Raw genomic sequence first — 7,160 nt, forward strand, 5'->3', positions numbered from 1 at the left:
AGCCAGTGAAATGGCAGAAAGCAGTGCGCTTTCACACAAGAATACACGTTACATGAGCGTGAACCTGCATGTTTTCAGCAAAACAACAAGGTGCATACACAAAATTTGTTTGCTTTTGTGGAAAATTAATATCTTGAAATTTCAAACAAGCACAATTCCAGCTGTTTAGCTTAAAATCGTCACATTAGAGCACAAGTTTCTTGTGGGTGCACCCGTCACTTAATGTAAACGCAACATAAATTTATTTTTAAGTTTGACTTTTAGAATGCACAACTTAATACGAGTAGAATTAGCATAAAAATATCACACAAAACATTTCCGTCAACCAAAATAATTCCCTCTGAGAACTGTTTATAATCAGTATTACAGATTGATGTGTTCCAAAATGGTTGCCATACATAATGTCGCCTTTCATTCAGCATATTTTCATAAAAACAACATTTCTATGCATGTCGGCTCCAACACCTACTTTGAAGGCAGAGGAGGTTTGCTTCTTCCTGTGCACGCAAACGATGTTGTTTAACAAGTTACTATACACTTTGGAGTTGCCATCATGAGGTCTGTCACACAAAAACGTGACAACGTTTGCCGGCATCACAGTCGCTGCTTGGCACAAATATCCTAGTGCAATAAAGCGCTTACCCTTTCAGGAAAACTATGCATTTTCCAGCACTTGGAAAGTGTTTTGAATTGCAATAAAAAGTTGACATCGTCCAGTGCCTCATCAGAGTTGGCTGCTCCTTGTGCTTCTCCGCTACCTCAAGAAATATATATCTGTGTTTGGTGAAGGCTGGCCATTCTGGTAATTTTCTGTGGACGTCGCTTCCGCATTTAAAATTCTGTTGCTGCTGGTCTGTTGCTGCTGGTCACTTTTCCGCTTTCCTTCGCTACTGCGCTTGACAGTCATTTTTCTGAGGTATACGGGGAATTTCGGAAGGATCGTCAAAACAGGGCCTTCTGGCAGCGTTGGTCTTCCACGAGAAGTACGTACCTTTTCGCCGTCAATGATTAAAATGTAGTCCCTGATGACGAAACGCGTGCCGAAATGCCATTCATTTCCCACTTTGTTCTTTATTTTACCTTGAGTGACGCTGAAAAAGCACGCCTTTGGCACGCCTTGCACACGGCTCTAAACAGTGCGGCAAAACGACGCGAAACAGTAATTGTGCCGTTTCTCAGTAGGCATACTTGCTTAGCATACGACAGCATGAGCACGTGCGTCCGCGGAAAACCAATACCGTGGCAGTTTTTGAAGCAAACCATGAGACCTCTCGATAACGACCGCGCCCATTCAACTTGCAGCATCGTTTAACACGTGCGCAGCAAAAGAGCGGGAAGGGCAAAAGGAGTGTACGTTCGAGGCTTCAAGGATGGATGGATGGATGGATGGATATGGCTGTACCCTTTAGATCGGGCGGTGGCCACCGCCACCAAGCCGTAATACCTAATGAACCAAAAACTATATTTATTTTTTTTCCTTAAAAAGTGAGTTTGAGGATTCGTACTTTGCAGTGAAGAGTTTAATTTTCACTCGTGTCTTGATTTTAGCCAACAATCATATCAGCTCCTTCTAGTTAAATCTACCCGCTTAAAGTTTATTTTGCCCTCCCGGTTCCTAAACCCCAGTGCTTTAAAAAACTCTGAGCCATCATCCTGAACTATAGGGTGAAGCTCTTTACAGAACATTATCAAGTGTTCGGCAGTTTCTTCTTCCTCTCTACACGCACTGCATACTGTGTCTACCCCTTCGTACTTGGCCCGATATGTCTTCGTTCGCAGTACTCCCGTCCTGGCCTCAAACAGTAGAGAACTACCCCGAGTATTATCATAGATCCTTTCCTTGGCAATTTCCTGCATGAAAGTTCGATAGATCTCTAGTGCGGACTTCTTAATCATGCCCATTTTCCACATGTCAGTTTCCATTTCCTTCACTTTCTTCTTAACCGATAGTTCTTTTTGGTTTGGCCACCTGCTGTTTTCTAAGTATTTATCAGTCAACTTCCTGGTTCGCTTCCTACATTTTGTATCCACATTCTTCATGTACAAGTAGCTGAAAACCTTCCTAGCCCAACGCTCTTCCCCCATTTCTCTCAATCGCTTCTCAAATTTTATCTTGCTGCTAGTTCCCTGCCCTCAAATGATGTCCATCCCATATCACCTTGTACACCCTGATTTGGTGTATTCCCGTGAGCTCCTAAAGCAAGCCTGCCTATTGCACGTTGCTTATTTTTAATCTTGCTTGAACTTCTGATCTCATGCACAAGACCGCATTGCCGAACGTCAGCCCAGGAACCATGACCCCTTTCCATATTCCTCTCAGAACATCATACCTATTGTATTTCCACAGTGCCCTATTTTTCATCACTGCTGAATTCCTGTTATCTTTAGTCGTCACGTATATTTCGTGTTCCCTCCGGTACTCGGTCCCATTGCTTATTCATACGCCCAAATATTTGTAATTATCTGTTATCTCTAGCGTGACCTCCTGTATTCGAAGCTCATTACCTTCGTTGTCGTTGAAAATCCTGACTGCTGATTTTTCCTTACTGAATCTAAAATCTAACCTATCTCCCTGATTACCGCAGATGTCCATCAATCTCTGCAAATCTTCCTTGTTGTTGGCCATTAGCACTATATCATCTGCGTACATTAATGCTGGTAGTGCCTGATCAATGAGTTTTCCTTGTTTGAATAAAGAGAGGTTGAAGCCCAGTCCACTTTCCTCTAATTTTGCCTCTAATCTTTGTAGGTACATCATGAATAATAAGGGTGACAGGGGGCACCCCTGCCTAAGCCCCCGTTTTACCTCTGCAGGCTTGGATACCTGTTTTTCCCACTTTATAACTACCTTGTTACCTTTATAGATACCCTTTAAAAGATTAGTGACTCCATGTTCCACGCCTAGTGTGTCCAGTATTCCCCACAATTTCTCTTGAACCACGCTTTCGTACGCTCCCTTGATACCCAAAAATGCTAGCCACAGGGGCCTGTGTTCCTTTTCTGCTATTTCGATGCACTGCGTCAGTGAGAACAGATTGTCTTCCAACCTCCTGTGTTTCCGAAACCCATTCTGCAGTTCCCCCAGCACCCCCTCATCCTCTATCCACGCCTGCAGTCTTTCCTTTATAATCTGCACCGCCAGCCTGTAGACCACTGATGTCACTGGTATAAAACGGTAGTTGTTTATGTCAGCTTTGTCCCCCTTTCCTTTATAGATCATGCTCATCCTGCTAAGTTTTCATCCATCAGGAACTTCACCATCGATTGTTATTTTGCTCACTGCCTTTCTCAAAGCCTGCTTAGATTTCGGACCTAATGTCTTTATCAGCCTAATTAGAATGCCATCTGGGCCTGTTGATGTACTTCTAGGAACCCTTTTCTCAGCCCATTCCCACTCTTGTTGTGAAAATGGAGCCATTGCATCACTTAATTCGTCCTTGTCTATTGTTGTGCATAAAGTACTTCTTTCTTGAAATTTTTCTGTCACCCTTGTTCTTATATATTCAATAGCTTCATCCCCTTCTAGCCTAGCACCTTGGGCTGTAGTTATAAAACTCTGCTCTAGGCTCGTCTCATTTCTTAGGGAGTTTAGATGGTTCCGAAATTTCGCAGCTGCCTTTTTATCTTTTTTAAGTACTTCTGCCAGCCACTGAGCTCCCTTCCTTCTAATCTTTTCATTGATCAGAAGGGATGCATCCCTTCTACAGCTTAGAAAGGTTGCCCTTTTTCTTTCAACATCATCTGTCGGTTCACCCCGCTGCTTAGCATGTATGTGTTCCCTAGAGGCTTCCTGACGTTTTGCTATGGCTCTCTTAACTTCCTAACTCCACCAACTTTTGTGTTTGTGTCTTCTTTTCCGGAGTGAATTGTCACGCGTCTTAGCAAGCTCTAGCTCAAAAAGTCTAATTAGATTCGTGTATGTCCACACTGTCTTATTATCCTCCGTGATTACTTTCTCAATTTGTTTAGTGGCTATTTCAATTTGCCTTTCATCTGGATAAAAATTTTCCTGTAGTTGCTCATCTTGTCTCCTTCCCACTTTCACTGCTCTTCCAAAACTTAGCTTGATACGTTTGTGATCGCTACCCAGACTTCTGGAGCCACCTTCATCTATGTGCATTCCCCTGAGCTTATCATACATCCTATGTGACATCAGTGCATAATCTATCGTCGACTGAAGTCTTCCCACCTTCCATGTTATTTGCCCTTCACACTTCTCGGTACTGTTGCAATTGATCAAATTAAGCCTTTCACACATATCCATGATCATTTTGCCTGTCGGGTCGGTATACCCATCTATATCTTCTATGTGCGCATTCATGTCTCCTAGTATAATTATCTCGCACTCTCTTCCTAACTCCTGAATGTCCTTTGATATACACACTACCATTGTCTTGTTTTCCTCTCTGGCCTTTGCTCCCATCCACAAGTACACAAAACCAAGGAGTGTCAATTGACCTGCCACTTTCCCTTTTAGCCATAAATGTTCCTTGCACTCCTGCTTGACCCTTTGCCAGTCGGTACTTTTATGAATGAATGCCCCAATACCACCCCCCTTTCTGCTGCCATCTGTTCTATTACAATTTTCCCACGCGTCGTCCGGATTGTTCGGAGGTTTTTCCATGTCCCTGAGATGTGTTTCTACAAAACCGTATATCATCGGCCTCTCTTCCCTTAGCTGTTCTTCTATCTCTTCCCACTTCAGCCTGTTCCTACCACCCTGCATGTTAATATACCCTATGTCTGAATTGGCTCGTCGCTCGTGGCTACGTCTATTTATGCCCCGGACTCTACCTATCTTAGATTATTGGTGCCACTTTGGAATCGTATCTGTCCATACCACCTGTCGAAAAGTCTCCCTGGTTGTTTTCCTCGTTACTAGCTATCCTGCACCCCGAAGGGCTCGCTTGCCCCCCAAAAAAGCTACCGCGCGTTCAGCAAGTCGCCAACCCACCTCATGACCTAGCCGCCCATCGAAGTGAATTCTGTCTCGTTGAAAATCCCCCCACCTATGGACCTCTCTGTTTATTTCCACCACCTCAAAGCCATTCTCTCGACTAATCCGCCATATCTCTTGGTTTGCGTTGACCACCGCTCTTTGCAGGTTGCTATCACGCACCGGTACCTCCGGTATCGTGCATAACACTACCTGTACCTTAGGAGAAGTGGCGCGCATGTCATCGACGCCTTTCGCCAGTGTGGCTGCTAATCCTGCTGTATCTTCATTTAGGACATCGTTTAAACCGCCTGAAATTATCACGAGGTTTCGTCTATCAGCTGTCATTTTGAGCTTTGCGCTCGCTTGCCTCATGACTGCTTCCAGCTGGCGTCCTGGGAACGCCCCTACTGCAACCCTCTTGTCACCTCTTACCCTCTCTTTGATGGCTTCTGTGCATCGATTCAAATTCGAGTCCCCGGCGATTATCACAGGCTGTGACTTTTCAGTTTGAGTGTTCTGCACCTGGGGGCTACTTGCACCTGTGACGCCGGCTGCAAGAGGAAACTGCAGCAGCGCCCCAAGCGGCTACCTGATTTGGCGACATAAGCGGCTTCAGATCACCTCATGGAGAACATAGGGCAGAGATTCACATTATGAAAAGTCACAGCTTTGCCGCAAAGGTGAAGCAATGAACGCGATAGCAACAGTTTGAAAGGTCATGTGCAGAATGGAAAGCAGATGGAAACGTGCCCCGCGTTTCTCGCACACAAATTACGCACGAAACGTACACACATGCACAGATGCACGTGAATAAGCGTTTCATTTGTTACTTTGCTGAGTCTGAAAAGCGCGCGCTTTTCGCGAACAGAGACTGCAATGATTGCAGTGACCTTTGTGCGCCCGGTAACTACAGCCGAATCGTTCCACGTAAAGCCCGAGGCCAGCCAAGGTATACGATCCTCCCCTCCTCGCCACGCCGAGATAACGGCATGCCAGGGAGCATAGCTCTCCTTCTCTAAGGCGGGCACAGTAAGCTTATGAAATTAGAGCGGGTGCCACTGCGAGATGTGGCGATGTGCGCTCATTGCGCCATCTTTCTGGTAATGCCAAAAACACAGCAGCGGTGAGTGGTAGATATAAATAGCTTGCCGTTTTATTGGTGACGAACGTTCTCTGGGGTGGCTCAGTGGTTAACGCCTCGCTTTCACGACCAGAGATCCCACGCTCAATTCCGCGTGCTGTAGTTCTTTTTCTGGATTTTTTTTTCTTTCTTGTGTTTTCATATATATAGGTACGTATACATATGTGGTCCATGACGCTGACGGCGAAATCCAGCCGAGATTGTCCATATAATTGCTATCGCAATAAAAAAAATTCGTTGGCCTTTCAAGGCCAACTAAAGTTGCAGTGGCGTCACACCACATCTGTTCTTTTTTCTAGATTTTTTTCTTTCTTGTGTTTTCATATATGTAGGTACGTATACATATGTGGTCCATGACGCTGACGGCGAAATCCAGCCGAGAGTGTCCATAATATTGCTATCGCAATAAAAAAAATTCGTTTGCTTTTCAAGGCCGACTAAAGTTGCAGTGGCGTCACACCCTATCTGTAGAGAGCCACGGCCGGTTTGGAGGTTCCAACAAGGAGTGAGCGTCCGCCTCTAGACCAGCCGTAATGAGCACAGGTGTGCGCAGCTAGTTTCCCCTCAAGATGGTCAAAGGTTCATCACAGCGCACCCCCTCCCTATCATGTCAATATATCTCAATTTGCGCCCCCTTTCTAATATGTCAATGTGTGGAGCTGTGTGTGCACAACCACCCTCTTTGAAGACTATGGGAGTGGCACGCCTATTTCAGTGGCATGCCCATGCGCACGCCGATTGTAGTGAGGGGAGTGACCGTAGGAAACATTCGCCACGTCATCATTATCATCATCATCAGCCTGACTACGTCCACTGCAGGACAAAGGCCTCTCCCATGTTCCGCCAGTTAACCCGGTCCTGTGCTTGCTGCTGCCAATTTATACCCGCAAACTTCTTAATCTCATCTGCCCACCTAACCTTCTGTCTCCCCCTAACCCGCTTCCCTTCTCTGGGAATCCAGTCAGTTACCCTTAATGACCAGCGGTTATCCTGTCTACGCGCTACATGCCCTGCCCATGTCCATTTCTTCTTCTTGATTTCAGCTATGATATCCTTAACCCCCCCCCCACGCCTCGTACG

This window comes from Rhipicephalus microplus, chromosome 7 (assembly GCF_043290135.1).
Source record: "Rhipicephalus microplus isolate Deutch F79 chromosome 7, USDA_Rmic, whole genome shotgun sequence".
Taxonomy (NCBI): domain Eukaryota; kingdom Metazoa; phylum Arthropoda; class Arachnida; order Ixodida; family Ixodidae; genus Rhipicephalus; species Rhipicephalus microplus.